Here is a 13,932-nt window from a genome sequence, read left to right as displayed (position 1 = left end):
TGTTATAATCTTAGTAATTAATTGATAAGGAAATAACTATATTTACTTTTCACTAATCACAAAAAAAAAAAAAAAATCAAAAACAACAAGTTAGCTAATGTATGCAGTGCATACATTAGCTAACTTGTTCCAGTAAAAGAAAACTTCCTATAATATGGTCTAAACCTCTCTCCCCATAATTTGAATTTATGGCCCTAAGTTCTGGTACCATTTATAACTTTGAAAATTTCAGTTTCACCTAAGGTGCCTGATTGCCAAGCTCTGTAGCCCACATATTCAAAGGTTTTCCTCATATGGATGGTCTTTTGCAAATCTCACTAAGCAAGCTAAGTGGGTTGTTCATCTTTGGACCCTGTCAAAAAGCTCAATGTATTGTCTTTCTTTAAGTGTGGCCTCCATACTTTTTTTTTTATGAAAACCCCAAACACGAAAGGTATCAAAACCTATAGTACTTAGTACTGTGCATGGGTTGAAGGAGAAGTATGGGGCAAGGGGGATGCCGGAAACTTTGCTCTAGAGACTAAACATGGGTTTCACCACTTCAAGCCTCCAATAAGCAAATTGGTGGTATTTCACCGGTTGATGAAAGTCATCTACCACCACTTGGATATGGTATTCCAAGTGCAGTCTTGCAATTGCCTTATACAGTGGGATTATGACTTCCTTATCACTACAAGTAAATGTCTGATAAATCAACAGGCCACCATGGGCTTTCCTTGCCACCTGTCTACTTGGAGAACTTCATATCATTACAACCTGTATTACAACTCCTAAATCTCTTTCTGCCTCTGTTATTTTCAATTCAGCCACACTACATGTATAATTTATTTTGGGGCTGTTGTTCACAAAGAGTAAGACCTTGCATTTTGCCACTTTTCTGACTATCCTTGAAGCCTATCCAAGTCATCCTGAAGGAGGGCCTCAGGATGACTTGGATAGGCACTAAGCACTCTCCCAATCTTAACACCATGTTAAAATTTTAAATCACACCCTCTATCACTTTGTTGATTGTCATTTGTAAAAATCAGAAACAATAGTGATCCAGTACCGATATTTGGAGGACCCCACTTCTAACATCAGGCCAATCTAAAGTGTAATCATTAATCATAACCCTCAACCTCTTACCCTTCAGCTACTCTGATCCAACCTAGAATCTTGTGATCTCAATACGTTCCAACCTATACAGAAACTTCTCATGAAGAATGATCTCAGACAAGATTGCCCCCTTAACAAGTCCATGCTGTAAGCACAGTATGACTTCATCCTTATCTAGATTTTCCTGCATTACTTCTTTAACCAACGACTCAATTATTTAAATAAAATGTTGTGCTAAAATCCAAACAATGTCAAAATTATTTCATACATCCAGCTTGTGTAATTGTGCCAAAATAGTGAATCAGGTTAGTTAAACAGGATTTCCCCTAACAAAACCATATTGTGTATGTCTGTGAAAAATAAAGAGCTTTTGTGTCAAAAGAAAGGTACTGTCATAATAAAGAGCTGCTGCTTAATTCTGAAGCTTTAATTTATTAATTCAAATGATGAAGCATAATTTCATGTCTTCAGTGTAGGTTCCAGACTGGTAACCAGTTATTCATCCTTACTGTGATCACTGAAATATGGGGAGAAAAATCAGCCCTGCAGCATTTGGGCTCTTGGAGCACTTATGGACTAAGTGTCTTATTTCTTGAAGCTAACCTTGTTTTTCCATTCTAGAAAGAAAAAAAAAGGTAAAAAACCACATTAGTTATCATACTGAAACAAGAAAAAAATATCAGGTTGGTCCAGAGGTGATCTGGACTTTATTTTCAAAAATAATCACATGTATACCACAAAAGACCATGTAATTACCACACTATTACTCATTTCCAAGGTATTCTGCCTGACATATTTATTTTCATCATAACATAGCACTGTAGAAAGATGAAGACCAATCACATAGTACTTCAACAACTATCTTCCTTCTACTCAACCTTTAATCCATGCACAATATTAAGTACTATAGGTTCTAATACCTTTTATGCTTGTGATTTACTGCACTTTAGTTCTTCATCCATTTGAAATTTCAAACATTCCCAGTTCTGTTTCAGACTCTGAGAGAGTTTGATATATTGTGTTTAGTATTAATGTTAGTAATAATAAATGATGCAAGAAAGCAAGCTTATACAGCCTCAGCAAAAAAAAAAAAAAGAGTGAACGCTTCCTGTATCACCTGTCCATAATTCTAATAGTTTGTCTTGTTTTTCCTTGAATTTATTCAAACTACCACCTTTGCAATACCAGTTAGTTTATTCCAACAATTGGTCATCCACTGGCTGAAGGCAAATTTCCACACATCTACCCTGCAACCATCTTTCCTCATTTGAATTTATGCTCCCTCACATGTGTAGTCTGAGCAAGAGGAAATATTCCATCAGCATTGAGCTTATTCAGTCCATTCAAAGTTTTGAACAGTTCAATCAGATCTCCTCACAGGTGTAAAGTCTCTGGGCCAGCATTTCTTAAGCTGTGTTCTGCAGAACACTAGTTTTCCGTGAGATGTGAACAAGTGTTCTGCAAAAAATAGTAATTAATAATTAAAAAAAAATAAAATAAAATTTGCATATTTGTAGTGTGCACCACAAATTTTTTTTTGTTATTAATATACTGGCATAGACTAATAATCAAATAGACTGCAGAGCACTTTATTTTAGCGGGCTTTGCATAGAGAAGTATATGTAGAGGTAATGACACCTACAAAAAAGTAGAAATGTGGTGATCTAGTATGCGATTTAGCCTAGAGTACACTGGCTGAAGGAGAGGAGGAAGTGAACCGATATCATAACTAAACTCACTTCTTTGTATAAATTTATTTTTTTGATAATTATTAGTATTTCAAAATATTATTATTAAAATATGTAATCATGGATTGGTGGTTGAAAAAAAGGAACTTTAAAACTAGAAGTAAAGTACTTCTAGTAGTGCAACTGTGGTCGACGAAAACAAACACAATATTGTCACACATCAAAGTGAGGTTGAACAATCACAGCCTTTTGTTCCCCAAAAATCCGAAGTGAAAAAACAGGAACCAACTAATAAAAGACCAAAATGAAAGTATGATGACAGTTATTTGAATTTTGGCTTTACAAGTATTGGAAATAAAGATGCTCCTGATGCACAGTGCGGCATATGTAATAAAATATTAGCAACAGTTCTTTGGCTCCCGCTAAACTTGTGTTTTGTAAGTGTTCCGTGAATATGTTGTGAGATGAAAAGTGTTCCATGACTAAAAAAGTTTGGAAAATGCTGCTCTACGCAATGCAGTTTGCAAAGTTGAAGACTTTCCTGGTAAGAGCACTTTACTGTTCCACTCACTATGCTCATTGCACTTCTCTGGACCAATTCCAATGTCTCTACATCCTTCCTAAAATGAGGCCTCCAAATCTGTATGTAATACTCAAGATATGGCCTAACCATTGCCTTATAGAAATGGGATAATCACCTCCTTATTCACTGGGAAAGGAAAAATTCCTATATATCATTGACAAAACCCTATGAGCTCTCTGGCAGCCTGTCTACACTACTACAGAATATCATATCTGAATACAAAATTACCCCTGAGTGCACGAAGAGCAGTGTTCATTGATAACTACTCTTTGTCTTTCCCAACCATCCCTTTATCCATAGCAGTAACCTGCCCTTAATGCCACACTGCTCCAATTTGTATAGCAGTCTTTTATGTGCAACACCAAAAGCTTTTCTGAAATCTAAGTATATGATGTCAGATTATTTTTTTGGATCCAGTTCCTTTTTCACTGTGTCATAGTGTCCAATTACATTAGTCAGATAAGATTGCCCCTTAACAAATACATGCTGTGACCACCATATGACAGTGTTCCTGTCATATGTCTAGATTGTTCTGCATTACCTCTTTAATCAGTGATTCCATTAGTTTCTCTAGAATAGAAGTCAGGCTAACACGTCTATGATTACTAATATCACCCTTTAATCTACCATTGTGAACTGGTGATACATTCACACATCTCTTGTCCATAGGGACTTCCCCTGACTCCAAGGATGCTCTCCTAATCATGGTTAAAGGTTTGCCTACAGCTTTTACTGCCTCTTTTAATATAATTGGATATATCCCATCCACCCCAGGTGCCCTTTTATGCAACAATCTCTTTCATTTTCCTTTCAGTTATCACAATCATTCAGCTCCCTATTAGAGTTTGATAATTTCTGGCATCCCCCCCCTCCCTAAACTTCACTGACCTTTCACTGGATATTTGCTTCCCCTATATTATTTATTATTTCCTCATTTACATTATGGTCTTGCCATTGCTTCCATCTGTTACATTTATTTTTCTTGAAACTCATTACTGAAGATTCTAATTTTTGATCAATTCTTTTATTTCTTATCCAGCTCTCAGTTCCACTGATTGAAAGAGGCTTAAAATTGTGTTATGAATAGTAGATATTATTTTTGACTAATTTATTTTTTGCTTAAAACGAATTCCTTCTTTATTTATTATTTTGGTTATTTCCATTTCAGTCTTACATCGTCATTAAAGACTCCTTCTGGATATCAAAGGAGAGACCACTTGTCTCTCCAACTTTCATTACTTGTTTTCCTGTAACTAATTTTCATTCTGATTGTCTATAACCATTATATAATTTACTCTGTGATCTCTGAAGACCGTGAAAGCTACTATTTAACAGCATATCATCTGCATACAGTAATGATCCAATTTTTAACATCTCTTACACTTAACTTTGTCAGGTGAAATAATATTTTATTATTTTTAATGACAATTATTAATCATAAACCATTTTCCAGTGCTTCCTTCAATCCTCACTGTAGATTTTCCATTTTCATACAATTTTTTTTATTCTTCTTAAAAGAATATACTTGATGCCATATTTTTTCTAAGATTTTAAATGGCAGATATCCTAGAAATTTTGCTGTTTCCTCTTTTTTCAAGGTCAACAAATCCTAAATGTAGGTTCTTGTTATGTTCTTATATTTTCTATAACTTTTCTTAGTTCAAATATTTGAGATGCTTATCATGCCTATCAATGATTTAGGCCAATCATTCTATTGACAGGGTTTAGAGGCTATTACATCCTCCTTTGTGTTTTTTCATTCATCAAGGCCTTGTGGTTCCTAATGAGACAAGGCCCAACAGAGAATTATTGATGTAATTTATATGATTTCTATCATGTTATTTTGTTTCTTTAGTATTTTATTTCACAAAATTCACACCCTTTGAAAGTGTTAGCTGCAAAGGACACAAGAATGGCTCAGCAAGAAATATATACTTACATATGCACTTTCCAAATATTCTTTCCTCTATTTCAATGCAATGTAGTGTAAAACACATAAAATTATTTAATTTAACTGATATAATCTTTCAAGAATAATTGCATATTCCCATCATCAGAGGATTGTATCAAAAAGAATGAACAAAATATGCAATTATTCTTGATATATCACTTATAATAAGTATTTTTAACTCTGAATTTATGTATACATGTGATTAAAATTATTATAAAATGAGAAACAAATTTGTATTTTTTACCTTAAGTTTTATAGTTTGTGGAACATCTGATTGGTCCAGAGCTTCATTTACTTGGTGTAGGTGATAAGGAACACTTCTGGCCTGTTCTGGTTTATCATTCCTTTGGAAGTCTTCCTATAAAATATCATTTCTTTATTTGGCTACTCAGTATATGACTAAATATATCAACAAAAGGATATCTCTGAAGAGATTTAACTCAATAATTTGAATATAGGGGAAATTCTAATATTTTACTCTGTTTATACATTGTTTCAGTTTACCAAGAATTGATAGTCTGTAGTTTTAAACTGAATTAACTATTCCTAAGAATATTATGTGGAGTGATGAATCATGTTACAAAGGCCAGGCATCAAATGGACACACCCGAGTGTAGACTGTGCCTAAAGAATGGTTGTACCCAGATTTTGTTGAAGTGGCATTCAGTGACAGTTGTTACATGATGATATCAGCTTTGTTTAAGATTGGTAATAATCCAGAACTTCAGCAAAAATATAAGAAATGCTTCCCACATTACTTCTACATCCACTCTAGTTGTCTAGTTTTTTTCTTAAATTTAGTCAAACAACCCACTTCCCCAACACCAGATGGTAGTTGGTCTGACACTACTCACTGGCTGAAAGCAAATTTCCAGACATCTATCCTGCAACCATTCCTTCTCAATTTAAATTTATGCCTCTTTAAAATTTTTAAATTTACAGATTTTAGAGAAGTATATCTAGTAATTTTGGAGAAGCACATTATGAATATTAAGCACTAATAACAGAACTTATTTACATCTTTAAAGATTTATAATGACTAAAGGATAGTGCTAGTAGTAACAAATGTAAATAACAATTCAATTTGTTAAATGCAAACAGATGACAACAAATGAAGCCATATACTGTAATGTCAGTATGAAATATATGCCTAGTACAGTATTAGAGAGCATATCAACAAATATGCTTTGGAGAAAAAATACTCTTGTGTAGAAGATAAAAAAATAATTTAACTATTCTTCTCATGAAATAATTATAATGAGCTATGTGCAATTTATGAATTTATATGGTATTTTGATTTTAATAATGAATTGTGAAGAAATTCTCAATTTCTTGTATGTAATAACAAAGATCGCTACTTTTCATTTTTGCCACCATTATAACTTGTCACGCTATGACTAATCATGATGATGGCAAAATCTTGGTTGTGTGCAAAAAATTTAATATAATTCAAATTTAATATGAGGACAAACATATAGAAGTATTTCTAAATAACAGACAAAATTATAGGACTAGTTCTACCATAGATATGCAGGAATTTGCTTTTAGCCAGAAGATAGTTAATTGTTGGAACACTCCATCTGGTGTTGTGGAAGTGAGTAGTTTGAGTAAATTTAAGAAGAATTAGACAAAGCATTAGAGGAAATGGACAAATGATGTGGTTAGGTTTTTTCTTTGTTTTCACTGATGCTGTATAAACTTGCTTCCTTGATCATTTGCCAATAATAATACTAAAATCTGGAAATGTTTATTTTTTGAATTACAGTCCTTCTTTGTGTGTTGTTAAAGTGATGAGCGAAAACACATTTTAAAAATCTTTAAATCATGATCACACCTTGCCAGAAACCTATTATTGTGCATCAGTAAGTTGCTGTTTGTGGAAGAGATTAACCACATATTTAATAAAGAATACATTTTTCTAGCTGTAACCACACTGGGCATTTTCTATTTCTCTCTTCACTTTCAGCTGTTCTAAAGTAATGCCAAACTGGTCACCAGTCACATGGCTGTAATTTGCAAGAGCAATGAATAAGTGATAACACTAAATCAGAGAAACGTTATGTTCTTAAAGACAGGTGTGATCACTGATATGAGTGCCAGATTGTTTATTAATAAATTCAGATTGAAAAATACTGTGGGGTTTTTTTTGCATGAAATATTCCAGCTTTTAAAGAATTCGAGATTGTGCTGTATTTTCCAGAGCAAACTGCTAACAAATTTAATATGAGGATGATTATATATATGTGTTTTTAACTTAAAAATAAATTATAGAGAATAGTTCTACATACAGTAAATCCTCACCAATCTGAATTAATTGGGGGGGGGGTCATCTGGATTACATGATAATCGTGATTAGTGAAGCAAAGGATAGCCTTAAAAGAACAAAAACGTAGAACACAAATAAATGGAAAATTTACTAAATAAAATATAGGTTAGTGCTGATGAAAATAAATAAAAAAAAAATCACTGTAGAGCCTTTATTTAAAAAAGATAATACATTTATCCATTGATAGATGGATAAATGTATTGTCTTTTAATACATTTATCATGTGGTGCTGGTATTGCATGCCAACAGCACTTGGTCGTTGCTGTGAATACCACTGAAATACAGCTTCTTCCAGCAGCACTTCTCTTGGCTTTTTTAATGTCTGTCTAGCATTAGCATTAGCATTAGTAGAGGCATTTGATGCAAGAAAGCAAGCTTATGCAGCATCAGCCAAAAAAAAAAAAAAAAAAAAAAAAAAACCACTTCCACTTCACCCCTCTGTTCGTTCAAAATACCTGTCCAGCTGAGCCTTAAACTTATTTAGGCTATCAACCTCCACCACAAGGGATGGCAGTCTGTTCCACCAACCAACCCGCTGGCTAAAGGCAAATTTCCGCACGTCTATCCTACATCTGTCTTTCCTCAATTTGAATTTATGCCCTCTCAGGTGATTTTTCTGAGCTAGAGGAAGAATCCCATCAGCATTGAGCATGCTTAAACCATTCAAGGCTTTATACACCTCTATCAGATCACCTCGCTGGTGCCTAGTCTCCAGACACTGTAATTTGCAAAACTTAAGCCTTTCTTCGTAAGAGCACCCCTTTGTTCCATTCACTAATCTTGTTGCCCTTCTCTGTACTCGTTCCAGCAGCTCTACATCCTTCTTGAAATGAGGCCTCCAGACCTGTATACAGTACTCTAGGTGTGGCCTGACCATCGCCTTATACAATGGAATAATCACCTCCTTATCCCTGCTGGAAAAATTCCTGTATATCATTGACAATACTCCATGAGCTACTCTTGCAGCCCGTCTGCACTGCTCAGAGAACTTCATATCTGCCTGCACAACCACCCCCAAGTCCCTTTCATTCTCTACCACTGTCAGTGTTGTACCATAGAGTTGATACGTTGCTCTGGGGTTGCTGTTTCCCATGTGTAGTACTTTACATTTGTCAATGTTAAACTTCATTTGCCACCTCTCAGCCCATCTGCTCAACCTTTCCAGATCCTGTTGCAGAAGCATAGTGTCAGTAGTGCCCTTGACAACCCTGCCAACTTTTGTATCGTCTGCAAACTTGGACATTAATCCCGATATACCATCATCAATATCATTTATAAATACAGAAAACAATAATGGACCCAACACTGAGCCCTGAGGGACTCCACTAATAACATCAGTCCACGATGAGCAGTGTCCATTGATTACCACTCTCTGTCTTCTCCCCCTCAACCACCCCTTTATCCATAGCAGCAGTTTGCCTCCAATGTCACACTGCTCCAATTTGTGTAGCAGTCTTGCATGTGCAACAGTATCAAAAGCCTTTCTAAGATCCAAGTATATAATATCAAAGTTATTCCCTGCATCCAGTTCTTTTGTGACTGCATCATAGTATCCAATCAAGTTGGTCAGGCAAGACTTCCCCTTAACAAAACCATGCTGTGTCTGAGCTATAACTGAAGTCTTGTCTAAATGATCCTGCAGTGCGTCTTTAACCAGTGCCTCCATTAATTTTCCTGGAACAGAAGTCAAGCTCACAGGTCTATAATTACTTGTGTCAGCCTTTGATCCTCCTTTGTGAATTGGGGTCACATTTGCACATTTCCAGTCTATGGGTACCTCCCCTGAGTCCAAGGAAGCTCTCATAATTATGGCTAAGGGTTTGCTTACTTCCTTTGCTGCCTCCTTTAATATAACTGGATAGATCCCATCCACCCCGGGTGCCTTTCTTGTGTTTATCTTCAACAGTTTCTCCTCCACTTTACTCCCAGTTATTTCAAGATTCTGTAACTTACTGCTAGAGTTGAATACACCTCTGGCATTCCCCTCGCTGAATAACTCCTCATGTGTGAATGTCGATGCAAAATATTCATTTAGTTTGTTAGCCACCTGAGCAGGATCATCAACACTTGACCCATCAATATCAAGTGGACCAATCTGATTCATCCCTTTCCTTCTAGAGTTTACATAAGTAAAGAACTCTTTGCTGTTTTTCTCTGCATCCCTTGCCAAGGATTTCTCGTAATCTGCCTTCGCCTGCCTAACCTCCTTTGTAACTTGGTTGCATATCAACTTGTATCTATCATAGGCTTCTGTGTCATGTGTTAATTTGTAAGTATCCCATGCATTTTTCTTCTCTGCCATATGCCTCATTAGTTCATCTGACATCCATTTTGGCCTAAACCTTGAACAATATTTCTTAGTTGGTATGTAAAGCCTAGTAGCTTCCAAGATAAGTTCTTTGAATGCTTCCCATTTTGAATTTGCTGTTGGTAACATCATCAGTTGGTCCCACTGTATAGAATTTAAATACTGTCTCAGTCCATCGTAGTCGCCTTTACGGAAGCAATAACCCTTCCCTTTACCCCTAATGGTAGTTACCTCTTTGAGTAAATCCCACTTCAGCACACTGTGATCACTGCCACCTAGTGGTTCATTTATCTGCAGATTCTTAATGCATGAAGAATCACTGCTGATAATCAAATCAAGAGTATTACTCCCTCTAGTTGCTTCCCGAACATGCTGATGTAGAAAACAATCATCCAATAAATCCACAAAAGCCCTGCTAGTGTGTGAGTATCCACCCCCCAAATTCCAGTCAATATCTGGGAAATTAAAATCTCCCATTATAAGACACTCTGATTTACTGGCCCACTCTATTTCCCTGTACAGTTCCTTATTATACTCATCAGAGTCATTAGGCCTATAGCACACTCCTACTCTCAATTTTGATCTCCCAATGTTTATGTCACACCAAACTGACTCCACACTGCACTGTCCAGCGATGTCGACTGGCTTCACTTCCTTGGTTTTTATGTGTTTCTTAACTAATAGCATAACACCTCCCCCCTTCCTATCCTGTCTATCCTTTCTGTAGACATTGTACTCCCCAAATTGCAGTTCCGCATCCCTTATATCTGTGTGACACCACGTCTCTGATATCCCAACAATATCTGCCTTCGATGTTTTGAGCAATACCTCAAATTCATCAAATTTATTTACTAAACTCCTAGCATTGGTGTACACGCAAGTATACCTGCACCTGTTTCTATTCTTAGCTACCCTAACACAACCCATGTGTTTACTTGTACCACAATGGCTCCCAGCAGTCTCTGAAATACCATGCATCTTGTTTTTCAGGCTTCTGCTCATTCTAATAGAAGCAGTGCAAGAATCTCTTTCACCTCTGCCAGTGGCTACTGTCAATCTATTGGTCTTTGTCTCCCCCCAAGCTAGCAGTTTTCCGACCCACCTAACACTGCCTCGATAGCATCAGCAAATATTCTTGCACCCTTTCTATTTAAGTGTATCCCATCCCTGTAGAAGCAATCTCTCCTGTTAACAAGTACAGTCCAGGCTGAAAAAAATTCTACCCCTTGAGCCTTGCACAATCTTTCCAGGGCCGAATTGATCGACAAGGCTCTCATCATATACTCCCTCCTATCGTGTCTGGGCAGAATAGCAGACACTTTCAAATTCAACCCTAATTCTCGGCTTTTGTTCAACAGTGACCTGTACTTGTTAAGTAATTCTGCCGGTCTCCTACTCTTAATATTATTAGTGCCAACGTGTACAACTATATCACCTTTTGTGCCCTTAAAAGATGATATTCGCTCTACAACGTCATCAACCTTTGCCCCTGGCAGACATACCCTGGTCCTGTTCCACCTATCAAGGTGGAACAGGAGTCTACTTGATACACTGCTTTTATAACTTTAATCACATTGAATTTTAAAGCAAATTCTTTATAGATTCGTTTTGGTTTTTAATATCTGATACAGTCTGTTGGCCAATACCAAATTCTTCAGCAATTTTTTTTTTTATACAAGCAATAACATCCATCTGACAATACTGAACAACAAGCAAAACAATGTAATGTATGTTCCGTCTCTCTCTCTCTCTCCACATAGTCAGAGTGACTTATCTGTCTTCCTAAATCCCATGTGTCTTTCAAAGTACTCAACTGTGAACAGAATTTTTCATATTTCGATCTGGATTAACTGTAAATGGATTAGCATGGATTTACTGTACTAAAATAAGTAAAAATTCATATAAACATGTCTGGAAATGTTTTCTCTCTGAATTATGTGTGTTCCAAAAGTGATGTGTCTCCCTTTTTGTGTGTTCCAAAAGTGATGGGTGAAAACATCAAAACTCTTAAATTGCAACAGAACACCCTGCCTGAATTACAAGATGTTCTTTCCAGTATCTGCTTGAATGGGTGCCCCACCTATCTCACTATGGTAGCACTTAAGCATCTGACTGAAATGTACTTGGAGAAATGGGTTGGTAATAGTGGTCTTGTGCCATGGTCGGTATGGTCTCTTGATCTGAAGAGACCTTATAACCATGGTGTACAAAAAAAAAAAAAAAGAAAAAAAAAAAAAAAACAACCCTTTGAAACATGGAACATCTCTCAGTTGGATTAAGTATTTAAATTAAGCAAATAATTTGAATAATTGAAAAGTTACTGTTGGTTGAAGAAACAGTTGTTTCATGCCAAAATAGCAGTTTCTTCCTGGTTCTTTCAGAAAGATTCAGTGTGAAATATGAAACATTCATTTGTATTTACTAGAAAATGTGCAGGAACAGAAAAAATGGATTCCACAGAAACTCCAAAGTACTATATCAATTTGTTTTTGTATCATAATAATGAGCCATTTTTTGGACCCAGTCGTTGACGTTTGAAAAAATGGCTTAGGTACAACACCAAATCATCACATCATTGGATATCATCCTGTGAACCTGTGCTGCATACATCAAAGCCCTTACTTAACAAGATTTATCTGGTGGAATAGAACTGATAACCATTCATTATGAGCTATTATCCTCTGACCAGTTAATCATAGGGGATGATAATTTTTGTTTTTTTAATATATGTTTAAATGTTAGCCTAAAAATCTGCATGAACATTTTTAGCCACCAGCCAATAGGATAATGTATATTGTAATTTTTATGAAGACTAAATCTGGTGAGAATACTATGACTCAAAATGGCATGACTATTCAATGAATTGCTGCAGGTGATTTCCTGTGAGTCCTTTTTGTTGTACTGACTGGCATGCGGTTTAAGCTATCTAGGAGTTCACAGTAGTAGCATGTGATACCTTGGTATGCCCTAGGTGCAGAGAGAGAACAAGAAAATTAAGCATGAACTTAGTGTTTCGTTAGAGGAAATTGAATTCCCGAAGAAGAGGTTTAATGCCTTACAAAAAATTAACTCAGGAGACCTGTCACGTATTCTGGTGTCCAATTCATTCAGTTCTTGATGGTAAATCTTTTGGTTACCTTTCAACAATCTAGGAAATTATTTTACTGATGCTTGGCATATGCCAAGATTTTATGGTCAAAATTGTCTGGCATGATCCAAAGAAGATTCCCAGTTCCTCAACTGATTAACTGCTGATCAGAACTGTTTTTTTCATGCACACACACACACACACACACACACAGGGTAACTAGGGAATTTTTTTTTGGCTGTTGCAGCATAAGCCTCAGGCTGCCTTGCACCATACAGCTAATAATAATAATAACCAATGCTTGAAGGTTGGCCTGAATATTGTTCATCGTCATCTTTCACAGACACTTGACCATTTTGAAAATATTTCAAAACATTTTCAAAATGGTTTCAGACACCATTACCAACTGCAGTTGGAGGATTTCTCAGTTTTTTCCTTTCACATAATGTGCACATTCCATTTCTGCATGCATTAAAAAGAATTGCAACAAGCTTATGACATCTGAACTTTACAGGTGCTCATGATTTTGGAACAGGAAGTAGATGGAACCAGTAATATAGTAACTCCCCCCCCCAGTTCTTGCACATTATCTTGGCCCTAGACTTTCATGGCTAATGGCTTATATAATGAAAATTAAAAGTTGGGAAGGGAATCCATCTCCTATGGATTTCATAGTTTGATTGCAGTAAATTTCCCATTTCTATTTATTACTGATAAATTAGGAAGGGGACTTTCCATAAGATAGGTAATAAATAAATGTATTAAAACACTGATTATTGTGTACAATGAAGCAATGTAATTTGAAATATACAGAATTGTCATTTTAAATGAAAATGTGAATTACTTTGAGTAAAAAAGGCTAGAAACATGAAAAATTTACAAGTAACATTCTT

At 35.8% G+C, this 13,932-nt stretch overlaps 1 long non-coding RNA gene across 2 annotated transcripts in view; it reads right to left on the bottom strand.

Annotated features, from left to right (window-relative positions):
* Positions 1 to 1,635: 1,635 nt before the first annotated feature.
* LOC150084889 (uncharacterized) overlaps positions 1,636 to 13,932 on the bottom strand; it is a 48,482-nt gene continuing 36,185 nt past the window's right edge. For both annotated transcript variants that reach the window (XR_016547082.1, XR_016547083.1), the window contains 2 exons: positions 5,562 to 5,675; positions 1,636 to 1,712 (listed from right to left, as the gene is read on the bottom strand). This is a non-coding gene — a long non-coding RNA (uncharacterized LOC150084889). The remainder of the gene's footprint in view (positions 1,713 to 5,561; positions 5,676 to 13,932) is intronic.

The sequence above is a fragment of the Mastigoproctus giganteus genome, chromosome 6, assembly GCF_048544385.1.
Source record: "Mastigoproctus giganteus isolate SK-2022 chromosome 6, ASM4854438v1, whole genome shotgun sequence".
NCBI lineage: Eukaryota > Metazoa > Arthropoda > Arachnida > Uropygi > Thelyphonidae > Mastigoproctus > Mastigoproctus giganteus.
Note: the sequence above shows the minus strand (reverse complement) of the source record. Positions and strands in the feature narration are given on the sequence as shown.